At 40.3% G+C, this 13,788-nt stretch overlaps 1 protein-coding gene across 2 annotated transcripts in view; it reads right to left on the bottom strand.

Annotated features, from left to right (window-relative positions):
- TAB2 (TGF-beta activated kinase 1 (MAP3K7) binding protein 2) overlaps positions 1-13,524 on the bottom strand; it is a 64,834-nt gene extending 51,310 nt beyond the window's left edge. Inside the window, exon 1 of one of the 2 annotated variants that reach the window (XM_032681580.1) lies at positions 13,397-13,524. The gene's annotated coding sequence lies outside the window, so the exon portion shown is untranslated. Of the gene's footprint in view, positions 1-12,670; positions 12,951-13,396 lie in introns of those variants that run through there. The other variant, XM_032681581.1, reaches the window with a different exon arrangement.
- Between the last annotated feature and the right edge of the window lie 264 nt (positions 13,525-13,788).

Genomic DNA, 13,788 nt, shown 5'->3' with positions numbered 1-13,788 from the left:
ACTTTCCTTTACTTCTAGGCTGGCTCAGTATTCTCTTTTCCATTCTTCCTCTCTTTACAAAACTCAAACAATTTCTTTAATTGAGTGAGGTGTCACTGGTAAATCCAGCATTTGCGTAAATACCTACTGAAAGCCAGACTGGCAAAAAAAAATTTCTTTATCATCTTAATCAAGACGATAAAGACTTGTTTACCAATATATCATTTACTCATAATGTCTCATGACAGTAAGGCTGGGTATTTCAGCCACTCCTTAAAATGCAGTTTCAAAACAATTCAATACTGTCACTCTCATTCCTCCTGCTCCCAGGCATGCATTCCCCCTCTCCCTCCCATGACCTAAGCCAATGCTGGCACTTTGCTAATTCTGCAGCGAGCCAGTTCATGGAGCAAAATCAGGGCAGGAGATAAGGTTCTGTTAATTTTCTGCTGGTTTGGCTTTGAGTCAGATGAACACCAGGGTGAACACAGAGAAAAAAGATGAGCCAATTTACACTGATTTACAAATTACACTCTTAACATTTCCTAAGGACAATCTTGGAGGAGGGGGAAAAAAAAAATAAATCAAGGATGTACTCAACACTAAAACGGACTTTTCTGATTTTACATTGCCTTAGCACTAGAATAAACATTTAGGAAGTTTAAAAGCTAGTCCAACCACAGAAGGTTGCCTCTGGCAGCTGTTACAAACAAGCAATAATGTGGGCCTGTAGAATAAGAAGGAGACATACATGTTCTTCAGAAGGAATGAAAAAGGGTTAATAACAACAAACCACTTCCTTGAGTTGTTCACAGCAAATTGGAAACAACTGTGTTAAAAGACAGCACCTGAAGTGAGAGCCTGTGGAGGTTTCAGGAAGATTGGTAGAACGACCCCAAGAGAGAACCTCCCACCAAGAGGAAGGGAAGAAAAGACCTTTAGCTATTTAACACAGCTACAGAAGTCCCTTTTTCTATCAAACCTCTTCTCTAGAAAGGGAATTGAGGCCCTTGGATATGAAGGGTTTCCATAGTAGGAAAAGGCTCACAGCCAGGCTGCCATAGTTTCAGGCTAACTTTGTATCTTCAGTTACCTTCACCCATGAAACTACAGTGGCAGAACAGCTGCCAGGAAAATGGGGGAAAGAACAAGAGAACCATGGTCACAGAAACTAGTTGTTGTTTTCTCTTTCTTCCCTATTAGTTCCCAAACCAATATATAAGGACAAACACAAGACCGCCACTGTAACATCTGGGAGGAAGCCTCTAATTTCCACTTATTTTCTGCCACATCCATAGTAGTAGAGAAAAATAAACAAAAATCCATCCATTAACCTGGAAAAAACCCCTACAACAACACAAGGTAACAGATGTTGATAGGCAAGAGTCAAACAGAAATACTCATGCTGGTGCCAATACAACTTGGTTTTCCTGCTGCTTTTCTTCCAAGACCATATTTTATACACAAGAGGGAAAAGTAACTGACAGATGTTTAAACAGCTATTCATGTAGCTCCCAAATATTCTGCCATATTTATTTTCTTCTGGAATAAAACATATTTCTCACCTAGGAACCGATAATGCATAATTCTAGAATTTGCTATATTCTCCCTAGGTTTCCCCTGTTTCACTATGAACTGCCTTCAAGGAAGAGAAGAATGCTAGTTGCTTTCCAACCTTTCGTTAAGGAAATAAAGATGCGATCACTGCACTTGCTGTTATGTAAGGGACTAATACCACCCCTTCCTTTTTTCTTCACTTCATTCCACACAGGATTCAAGGAAAGATTAGCAAGGGAAAGGGAGAGGAAAGCAGTTAAGAGCTGAAATGCCTCCAGTATTCATGGCTTCTCAATACCTATTGCTTCCTGCTGTCATAACCTTTAAAAAGATGACCACTAAACCTTTCTTCTACTTTTTCTACCTTACATTATAAATGCTTACAAAGGCCCTGACACCAGATACAGATTAACAAGACAACCAGATACTCAAAAGGAAAAAATTATAAGTAACTTTCTCCAAAAAAGACAGCTCAGGAAAGCAACAGAGGGAAGTTGAGAAAGAATAGCAAAGATGCCTCATGGCACCGGGCGAGTAAAGAGCTTCTAACCTTGTAAGGTCTGCTTTGTCACACCACTCGAGAAGAAAAGAGACTCCCACAACAGCAGTAAGACTTATGGAAGATTAAAATTCACATAAAAAAATCCAGAACATGTTCAATTAAGATTTTGTCCTTGTATTATTCCTATTCCAGGCCCTCTCTTGGAAATTGTGCAGAGAGGAGTAGAGCAAAAGCACGGAAATAAACAATTCCCACTCAGATTTTGACCTTCCATGGTGTTTTCTGGATATTATATCATCTTACGGCCTTTTATTAAGAAATCAGCTGTGTTTTTTCTCTCTCTTTACAATCGTAGTTAAACATTGAAAATATAAAAAGTACACACAATTAAGAAGAATCGTTAAGCCTCAGTGTTTATCTTCTAACCACAGATATAGCCAGATATTGGGTATTTTCAGGAAACTAAAGAGAGCGAGGAACCCATTTCATAAAAATAAATATTAAACAAGTCCGTGGAGAAAAAGTAGCTCTGTTAGTCTCGACAGCTCTTTACAGCTTAGACATAATAATACATTTCTTGCATTTGCAACAAAGATAAGAGGCCTGTTAATAGAAGTAGACCAACTTTTGAAAGATAAGATGAACAGTGTCATGCAGATAAAGTGGCAAAGGATTCATAACTATTGCACTCTGTATTTCACAAGAATTCAGTTTTTCACCCATCCCAATTTTCTAATGCTTGTCCTGCAAAAATATTAAGCCATGGGTTACAGGGATGTATAATTTAAAAATGCAGACAGGGACTTTTCACAGGAGGTGGCAAGAACAAGGCTATTAAAAAATATCTCATGCTTTTAATTTTGCGATATCACCACAGTTTCCCCTCATAAATGAATAGCAAAGTAAGTACTATTCCTTCCAATTACATAATTTAATTCTCACAATAGGTTCAGAAAGGACGATAAAGCAGCGGCAATATATTCTTAAATTCAGAAGGCAAACAAAGCTGCACCGCTAGGTTTCTCCTAAATCAATTTAAAATCCTAGTCAACTCACGTATACCTGAAAACAAAGCTTACAAGAGTCATAGAAGATGCCCTGCAACAGTAAAACATGAAATGAGGAAGTGCTTTTGAAATCAATAAATTTTGACAGTCTGCACAGTCAGTGTAGGTATTCTGCAGCATTCACTGATATGACAGTGTAAGGTGATGACTTGCTCTTATCACAAACAGGCAGCAGCTTGAAGTCACACAGACAAAGCTGAAACAGTATTTTACTACAAGACTCTTGAAAACTTCAAACATGAAGACAATTGTTTTTTAATTAACAAGATCCCATGCTAGTGTAACTGAATATTTTTCTAGCTAAAGTATTCTTTTTATTGTAAACTATACTATGTTGAGGCAAGCTGCAAGTCTCAATCTCATTTGCATTGGCAAGAACTTCCCCACTCATTGATGAGGAGTGGAAAAAAACATTCCTGAGAGTTGCCATTGGCTCTACACTGAAGAAACAAACTCCAGTTTGGTCCATTCTTTCGGCCAGTTTCAACAGGAAAGAAGCCTGAAGCTCCATCAACTCTGCTAATACTATTAGGTGGTACTTTGACTTAAGACACTCTCTATCACAGTGTAACTCCTTGAAACCTAAACCCACAAGAAATCAAGCAAAACAAATATAATAAACACAACAAAGAAAACAAGAAAGAAATCACATCAAGCTTCAGCACCTAGATAAGGCTTATACATCTGTGGTTTGTACAGCATTTTGTACACTGATGGGCGTTTACATTAAGCTTTAGCTTGAAAAAGTTGTCAGTATCTGCCAACTTAGAATCTGAAGATGCAGGCCAGATTAGCAACTACTGTTGTGTTCCCAAGCGCATCCAAACTCTGTGATTTAAAGAAAGAGAATACCTAGACACTAGTTTTAAATCACTCATCATTAAATGATGCTTTATATTCATTAACAAGTCTGAATAGCAGACAATAATTTAACAGAGTCACTAGTTTTCTCTCACAAACATTAAAGGTTATGAAAGGCTCTAACTCTGGGCCACCTCAAATAATGCTCCCTTGTAGTACACAGGTGAAACAAACATCTTTACAGAACATCTGTTTTGCTATCCCATTTTTACCACATCTTTCCTCAAGTGTCAACAAGTGTAGCACCTCTTTTCTATACAATTCTCTCAGTCTTTCCTTCCACAGTTTACATAACTCATGGCATTTATGCTTATCTATTAGCCATGCTTTCACAAGTTTAAACAGGACCTGAATTTCCTACTCCACTGCAAAACTGGACTACAACATTTAAAGACTAAACACCTTAGAAAAACACAGCCATCCTTACTGGCAAAGAGAAGACTGCATTTAAGACTCCTTGATTACATCCATGGAACAGAAGAAATATTACCATTGTCATCTTTCATTCATGTAGGTCACTAGTGAAGATTTAACACAGTGGCAGAATCCACATCAGTGAATTCTGTGGTTAAGTTAGTTCAACTAGTTCCTGTCCTACTTTCTGAAGGGCTAGTTTGTAATTTGCACCATTTCAGTGTTTCAGTTGACCTTGTGAACAGATGCAGTGCCACAGGGGGCAGAGACGAATCCTTGAACTGGTCTTTCTGCTCGCCTGTGGTAACACCTCTCCTAGGTCTGCTGTTCCATGAGGGGCTTTATTCACCAACAGTACCAGCTTAATTAACTCTTATTGCTTCTGTTTCTTCACCATACCTTAGTTCTGCAGGAAAACCTCTTTATGGGCTCATACTAAAATCACATCAGTGAACTCAGGGGAAAGGATGGCGAATCCATACCCCAGCACTGATGTGGAAAACAATCCCATCAGTGTGAAGTTATAGTAGACTACCAGACTGATCTGAGAGCTCCTCAGCACCAAGGGGTTAGTTCCACTCCATGAGATCACCTAAGACAGGTAAAGAGCAAACTGGGTAGTTCTCTAACCCCCAGTACACAGACTGACCCAGCTCACAGACAGATGAGACTAGTATGAACGACCAGCTGCTTGTGTCAGTGAAAGGAATCTTCCCTGTTCAGTCACAGCAAACTATCAGACTGGCCCCTGATGCTCACAAACACTTGCCTTCTTCCATGTTTTGCTTTAAACCAGCTATCTTGAGGCCATTTTGTTGTATTACTCCAAGAGTATTTAATTTATGCAAAAATACTAACAAAATAGCTACAGCATTCCTTTCCATGGCAGGAAAGGCGTACTTTTGTACCAATAAACCAAAACTACTCACTCAAGTCAATATGGAAGCTCTTCCAGAAAAACACCATTCTGCACGTGTAACTGCAGCTACTCTAGCAACCTCTGTATGCAGACTGCTACATTATGGAAGGATGACACACTTTCATTCATTCAAAATGATGCAGCCTTGTTCGTACCTTTCACAGCTTTGACAAGGCCTTTATCAACCAGAATAGTGAAGGTAACACATTATCTAATTGGTATTTTCCTCCACAGTGTATGCATGAAAGCACTACTGGTAGAAATCATATTTTCCTTTCAGTCTGGAAACCACAGGGGTTTTCAGCCCCATGCAGGGGAAAAAAAGAAACAAATAATGGGCATTTTCTCTGAACCTTACTGCTTAACACATCACCTGCTAGACACAAGAGGCTGGAGAGAACAGAAATTTCCACAGTCCAAATGACATTTTTCTCCTGCTGCTTCCAATTTATTTTATTCTCCTTCACCAGATACTGTGGAAGAGGAATCAAAAAGCGTTGCACTTTAGGCATGGAAAAGGAAAATCAAAACGTGCTTCTTGTACAGGAGCAAAAACTAATTCAGTAGCAATCCCTTTTACACATATGTTCATACTAAGTTCTAACTCAGATACACTACAAAGTAAATTATATTTCTTAAAAATTGTTAGTGGTTAAATTTTCCTTGTATTCAACTCATTTTACAAAGAAAAAAAAGTTCTCATTTTGACTGAAGTCCTGAGTGTATCAGACATGATCCACTGTGATAACCTTCAACTCCCAGCTATGATACACCTACCTCTGCCATAACCAGCTACCAACAAATACAAGCTGGTGTCTAACTCAAGTAATTTCATAATTCTTTTATGTATTTCAGGCAAATATTAAAAGTCATGTCAAGGCATCACTAAATGAATTACAGTTATTAAAAACAGTTTTAATTAATTTGAAAATATTGGAACAATTTAAAATGACTGGAGAACTAAGAGGCATAATAGGTGAAAGATAACATACTTTGCTAAATGTCTTTGTCTAATCCAATATATGCATCTAGGTAAACAACTTTATTATTCAGCGGATGGCAAACTCTTCTAGGAGTGACTTATTTAATAAATACTGTGCCTTGCACTAAAGGGCCTAATCCAAGTCAAACTCTCTAGCCAACACCAAAGCATAGGTAAAACATCATCTGTTATTGGCAATTATTAAGACAGTTTTAAATACAGAGTTTGGGACACACACACAAAATAATCTCATTCCCATTTACCAAAGACAAGAGTAGTATTAAAAAAAAAGAAAAAGGAGCAAGACACTAAATATTTTAACTGAAACAGCTTCATAAGTCAATGTGAAACATACTGCTTTGTACTTATCAACATAAATGTCTTTTTAAGCATACTTTTGCTGAGCAACTGGAGATTGTCTGCTCCCAGGTTTAAGCCTGTTAGACTTAAGAAGGCTCTTTAAGAAAGATAACCTACCATTCCCTTTAAAAAAACCCCAAATACTTGTTCAACAAATGGAAAGTAGCAGTTCGAACCAACTGAATGAATTGAAAAAAATCCAAGTATAGAACTCATGACCCTTTTTTTTCCCCCCCTGTCATTTGCTCAGGAAAGCCCAAATGGAGCAGGGGCAAACGTATCAATTGATACTCTGAAGGAGAAACAAAACAGGAATGAAATGGCAAGTGCTGAATGGGTCTCTTAAGAAATAAAAGTTTCCGAGAAAGATTAGAACAAAGGAACAACAAAGAGAAGTCTAAACAAGGGGAACTAATGCTTCAGTTGTAAAGTATAGATCATAGACTGCCTACACAAGGCAAAGGGAGAGTGAAGAGGGGGTACAAAGGACCAGATTTCCTCTTTTCTAGCTCACCTACAAATATGATGAGGTGTCAGTAAAAAAGTGGTTGGAGGAGATAAATTCTGCATGGGACAGATTTTTCAAAAAGCAAAGAAAAAACAAATAGAAAAAAATACGCTGTAAAAAGACACGAGAGAACTGTAAACAGAGAAACATAGCATAGCACAGACACAGGGGGTAGAAGCTTTTCTTAAGAGTTTAAATGCAACATGAACTGACAAAGGATTTAATTACAGGCCACACTGTACAACGGTTTTTTTTAACTGTGTGTCTTTTTTTCCCTCCTATGTAGGTGAAACAGTTAATTTTTTCCACCTGAGGAAATCAGGCTTAGGACTTACACGGCAAAAGACTTTTCTGCATTTCTAGCCTTCAGTATAAAGCAGAAATCGATTTCCAATCCCCAAAAACGGCTCCAGGAAAACAAATGACTTATCTGAACCTACATGTTAACCACAGCTTCTGAGGCACTGGATCAGTAAAAAATACTGGTGTCTCGTGGGGTAGTTAAATTCTGAAACTTACTGTATTTTTTTTAGTTATTTTACCCTGTTGAAAAAGACATCCTGAGAACGGTGATAAACAGATGGACCAGCCAAAGAGATTTTTACACACAATGCAATTTCGTTTGAAAAATGCATTCTGAAGCCCTAGCTTTGACATATTTATGCTTGATCTTTCTACAAGTCATCTATGAAAATACCTAATAACAGCAAGATATTATTGAACAATAAAGACAGGCTGCAGCAAATAAATTAAAAAGGAATTAGAGTATTTCCCATCTGCCAGGGATTTCTTATCCATTTCTACTAGTGTTACATACAAAATAGAGATGTACCAGGTAAATACTTATTTCAAGACTCAAAAAACTCCATGAAATATTTAGTCCATAATAAATCTATATTTAAAAGCAAGTAATTTCAGGCTTCTAAACAATTTGATACTAGCATGGCCCATCTTCACAGATAAATCAGTTAGACCTGTGAGGACGTTAAATATGCCATTGCATGCAGCAGCCCACAGAGACATGACTGCATTACACTGTAAGCATGCAACAAACATGTAAGTCACACTGCCTAAAGAAACTATAATTATGTATGATGTAACAAAATAATGCTTTTGACAGCATATTTTGAGAACAACAGATAAGTCTTATGCAGTTTGCACATTCTTGCCCCGTGCTGCTTCATGCCCTGTATCAGTCTAGGACAGACCCACACAAACACACATTCAGGCACAGCTCAAGAGGCTCTGTACACATGGAACCAACACTGTCACCAAACATCTCACAGCCACTCACAACAACAGTTGCTACACTGTAGTCAAAAGTGTACCACTGTTATAAGACAACCTTAGCAGCCCAGCAGTCTGCTTTGTACCTTACATATTGTCCTCCACCCTATTTGTCTTCATCTTCTTAAGAACCTATTTTAACATGATTTTTGCTTAGTAAACCAAAACTGGCAGCTGCTGCTTACCTTCCTCTCAAAGGCATTGTCCCATAAATAGCAAAACCAGCAAAGCCCCATTTCCCATAGGTTTGCACTGTCTCAGACATGCTTCCGTGCTCCAATCAGTCACATTCCACCTCTATCCCAGATGCCTATTATCTTACCGCTCTCTTTCAAGCATTAGCCACAATATACTTAACCTCTCCTGTCCTCTAACTACAGACTGAAGAAAAGAGTACTGCACTTCACACCTAGTTCTTACCCCACAGACAACCGTCTGCCGGCCAACTGGTGGCTAAACACAGGTAGCTCCTAAATTCATGCAAAACTTTCCCCTAAAGAGATGATCTTAATGAAGTTATCAACTTGTTACAAATTTAACTTTTGTTCAACGTTATTAAAATGTAAAATCTTTGAGACTTTGCCCCTTGGCTAATTTCTTTGCTGAAAATTAGTGGATGAGCTCAAAATTTATTGAGATACAGGATCAAAGGAAACATAATTACTCCAGATCTGCGACTTCAGAAAGGCAAATTAAAGACTGTTTATACACTACACAGATATACAAACCCCAAAAGCAACTATTTCTTAAAAAAAAAAAAACACAAAAAAACAGAAAATTGGTGCATCTCAGCATCTTATCCATGTGAGGACAGCTGATTCTGAACTCCCAAACTGCAAAAATTTATCTTCTAGCTTGCCTAGTTAACTAAGGTTTCTTAAAGAAATTGCATTTATGTATTTTATTTGTCCTTTTAATAAGTATTTGCATCCTCTGATCATTTTCAAGTGCATTTTAAAGGACACACATAAAAGTTTCACAGATAAAGAGGGTTCTACAAATTTTGTGAAAACTAGCAGCTTTGTAGAAAAAAGAAACTCGAATTCATGCTTTTGATGAGGGGAAAGGCAGGCGGAATTCTGCCTTCTCCACTGGCAGCCCCAGCAGACCAACCAGCCAGCACCACACAGCACCAGCTTTGATTAATTTTGGAACAAGCTTAAGACACTTTGCATTAAAGTGTTCATCTAGCTTAAGGTAGTCTAAAGTAGTGAGCATATAGTAGTGAGCATTTGTTCTGTTTTTGGTAAATTCTAGCAAGCCTAACAATATCCTGACTAATAGGTGCACGGTTCTGGTTGCTTGGGTGACTTTTTTATTTTTTAAAAATTCCTATATACAACCTACAATTTTCTTTTACTTACCACTGGGTGTTCCCAAGTTCATGCTTTTCTAAATGCTAAAGGGAACACAAAGTTTACATCCATTCTGAGACACAGATTTTTAAAATAATGGAAAAATTAAATTCTGCTCATAGTGCAACCAGGATCTGAATGAGTTTTAAACCACTCAACATCAAAGACAGTGAAATCTGATCTTAATCTGTGCTCAGAATAGGAAAGAGCTACACAATTTCCACATTGCTACAAAAATTGATTACACATAGCTATTTTCTAAGAATATAATGCATATTTTACACAAGAGTCTTTTTCGGGTTAAATTCTGTGACTAGATATTACCTTACAATTTCTTTAGCACATACCAAGTTATGCTTAACTTCTTGCAACCAACAAAAAAAAATAATCTAACACATTCTAAAAATATTAACTATTTAATGACACCTTAACTGCACCTATGGCAACAAGAACATCCTGAGTGATGCCATTCATTCAGCAACAGATATGTTCCAAGAATATCAGGATATTATACACAAACATCAGAGATCTTTTAACTTTAATTATGTCAAGCTATTTCACTTGGTTTCACTTGAACCCGATTACAAGCAATTAAGGAACTCCAAAATCCAAAGGCAGCATAAGACAAAACTAGAAAACTCAGTAAACATCTGTACAGTGTTTGGAATACTTCCTTGAATGAGAGTTGAGTTTACTCATCAGTTCAATAAAAATAAATCCCTAATTTTAATATAATTAGAATAAAGGTCTACGAAAACTTCTGTCAGGGAAAGCATCAATACTATGTCAGTGATTTTTTGGTAAGTATTCTAAAAAGAGGGTGAAACTGAAACAACTATTATACTGAAACCCCTGACTACAATTAAGTGTTTGTAAAAAAATATTATCCTGTTGTAAATCTGACAGCTTTTGTGCTTTCATAGTTGCATTTAAATATGTGGAATCCAAACCAGACCAGTTTGCTAAGCAGGGTTTAAGATGTCTTAGAGCATCCACCAGCATTTCTCTTGTTTGAAACAGAAAGCCTTCACTTGCCCAGCTGCGATAACCTACTATGGAATTAAAATAAAAAAAAAAAACAAGCCAACTTGAATTACTGCATACATTCGTGGTAACAAAAGTTAACTTTCATTTCAAACATTTAAATATTTGAGTTTTGGGTATAGCTTTAAAAAAGTCTAGTTCTGAATCACTGGAATTTTTGTTCTATTTCCTGTAAAAGCACCAACAGCAACATCATTCAGCATTCCACTTGCAGCAGTTCAGAAAAGATCAGCCTGATCCCGCAGTCCTAAATTTACAGTCATTTCATAAACTTAAGGTCACATCTGACCAACCTTTTTTCTTCCAGTGCTTCCAGCCATGAAGATCATGATAAGGAGGCTGCACTTCGTAATAGGATGAAGAGTAACTTAGTTTTATGTTTCAGAGCACATTCTCACAAAGAAATAGTCTGCCAACAGCTCTTTAAACTGCCTAGCAAAAAAACCCCAAACATACATACAAGTTTGCTGAGAATAATCTCTTCAACAGATGACAGGTTTAATTCTGCATGGTTTGAAAAACATACCAGTTACCTATAAAGCCAAAGACCATCACAAAACAACATAAGACCTCAGCACTCAAATCAAGTGAGGAAAACCACTATCTTCTTCCATTCTGTCACTGCTGGAAAAGAGAAGTTTATACCAGGACACTGTCATAGGAAGAGTGCCCGTTTTCAAGAATTCTATTATTGTATCAGCAAAAATAAAGGAAGAGAGCAGAACCCTACGACTTCTCTTATGTTGAGAAGGAAAATGGTTTACATTTCACAGTCTTGGAAAGCTGGTATAAGCAAGGGTAGTGTAGCATAGCAAGATGGCACTGCCCCCACATGTAATGAAACACGGATGATGCTTTATCAAGCATCTCAAACACAAAATTGGAATGACACAGACTGAGTTCTCCTCCAACTGCCTCCCTTTCCCTTTCCCCCTTCCAGGCTCTCCTGTGAAGCAACATGAGAAAAACCACATAGATTTTCTCAGTTTTTAAAAGAAAGTAAGACTCAACTCAGTGTCCGTTCTGCTGCAGCACAAGCCAAGGTACTATCTACAGCTGAGCATCCCTAAGTTTAACATATGGATAACAACCTCAGATAACTGAAACTTTCATTTCAGTTGGAGCAGAACTTACTGGAGCTGATGACACGTGTCTCCTAATGTGTCAGTGGAACTTCCCTCTTGCCAAAAGCAGGTATCAGAATTCTGGGTTTTGACAAAGCCCAATTACAATAGAATGGATAAAGAACAAATAATTGAATTATGTGTATGAAATCAGCACCCAAGCTAAAAATTATTCTCAATTTCAAAAAAACCGTGGCCAATCATGAATATAATGCTGTTGCTATTAGTGTCATTAGCCCTCCTTATAAAGCAGCACACGTGTAGCACCATTTCGGTGCCTAAATTATTATACAAACCAATCTGAACAGTCTAAGATAACGACTTTATCTGACTTCTGCTGATATTCAGAAGGCACACATTAGAGTACTGAAAACTATATGCAGCACCGTTTTCAGTATTCTACTGCTGAACGTCAGAAACTGCTTTAATCAGTCTATATCAAATACCCTAAACTTATAATGACTAGAAAACCACACTTGAAACCCACTCCTTGCTAAGAAGCATTCCTCTGGAATTCCTTTTTTATGTATGCACCTACTATCACTAATACAGGGGCACCCATAGGTCCCGGGCACAAACCAGGCCCTGCTGAGAGACCAGATACATTACAAAGAACACAAGGCTTCTGCCCTGAAGGCCTTGCTACATCTGGGCTGAGCATTCAGAGTTTTAGTATGAGCCTTTCAATGAATGAGACAAAGCACTACACACCTCCGCACAGCCTTCCCAGGTCTCTCAGAGGGACACAACAGAAAAAGAGAAGAAAACGAGAAACAGTACGCGTCTCCTCTCTTCAAAACCTCTCTTATCAGAACCATTTCAAGAATTTCTACTCAACAATTAAACTGACTCGAACAATGGAAACCGACGTCCCAAATATACTATATATGGAATCGAGCCCAGCTAGCCCCCAAAAAGACACCGGGCACCAAAGAATCGCACCTCGGACGCTCGGATACTCATCCTCAAATGGCGGAGTGTCGCCCAGCGCACTCACACCTGTCACCTGCCAAGCGCCGGGCCAGCCCCCTCTCTCCCTCCCTCCCTCCCTTCCGCAGCCAGGCGAGCCCGCTGGCAGCTCCCGCCCCTCCACGGGCCGCCGCAGCCGTCCGATCCCTCCCCGCGCCGGGAAGCTCCAGCGGCTCGCGAAGGAAAATAAGTTTCCATCTCTCGCTGGACGTCCCGCTGCGCGGCGGCTTCCCGTGCCTTCGCTGCTTTCCCACCCCGCCCCAGCACGCCGGGATGAGCGGGGTGCCGGGGCTGCTCCCTCCCCGCGCGCAGGCCTTCCCTGCCTTCTTCACCCTGCCACAGCGCGGGGCGGCTGCGGGAGAGCCGAGCCCCCCGCCCCCGCGCCTCTCCCCGCAGCCCCCCGGGAATGGGACCACAAAACCAGCCCAGGAAGCCGCCGCCGGGCCCGTCCGGCGGGGTCAGCCTTACCCCGCTGCCGCTTCTCCTCCTCCTCCTCCTCCGCCTCCTCCTCCTCCGCCGCCTCCCCCACCACCACGGCGGCAGCCGCCGCCACTACCGCCGCTGCTGCCGCCACCAGCGCCGCCGCCTCCGCCCGGCAGGGGGGACCCCGCCGACCCGGCCCGCTCCGCAGCCTCCCGCCGCCGCCGTTCCGCTCCGGGGCGTGAGGAGGGGGCGGAGGAGGAGGAAGAGGAGGGAGAAAGGAGGGCAGGGGGGTCCGTGCTGCCGCGCGGGCGGCGGGGCGGGCCGGTGTGCGGGTGCGGGTGTGTGCGTGCGCGTGCGCGGGTGCGCGTGCGGGTGCGTGCGGTGGCTGTGGCGGCGCCGCTCCCGCTCCTCCGGAGCCGCCGCTGGGGCCGCGCGCC

This window comes from Chiroxiphia lanceolata, chromosome 3 (genome assembly GCF_009829145.1).
Source record: "Chiroxiphia lanceolata isolate bChiLan1 chromosome 3, bChiLan1.pri, whole genome shotgun sequence".
NCBI classification, from domain to species: Eukaryota; Metazoa; Chordata; class Aves; order Passeriformes; family Pipridae; genus Chiroxiphia; species Chiroxiphia lanceolata.
The sequence above is the reverse complement of the archived record's forward strand: the minus strand, read 5'-3'. Positions and strand labels throughout refer to the sequence as shown.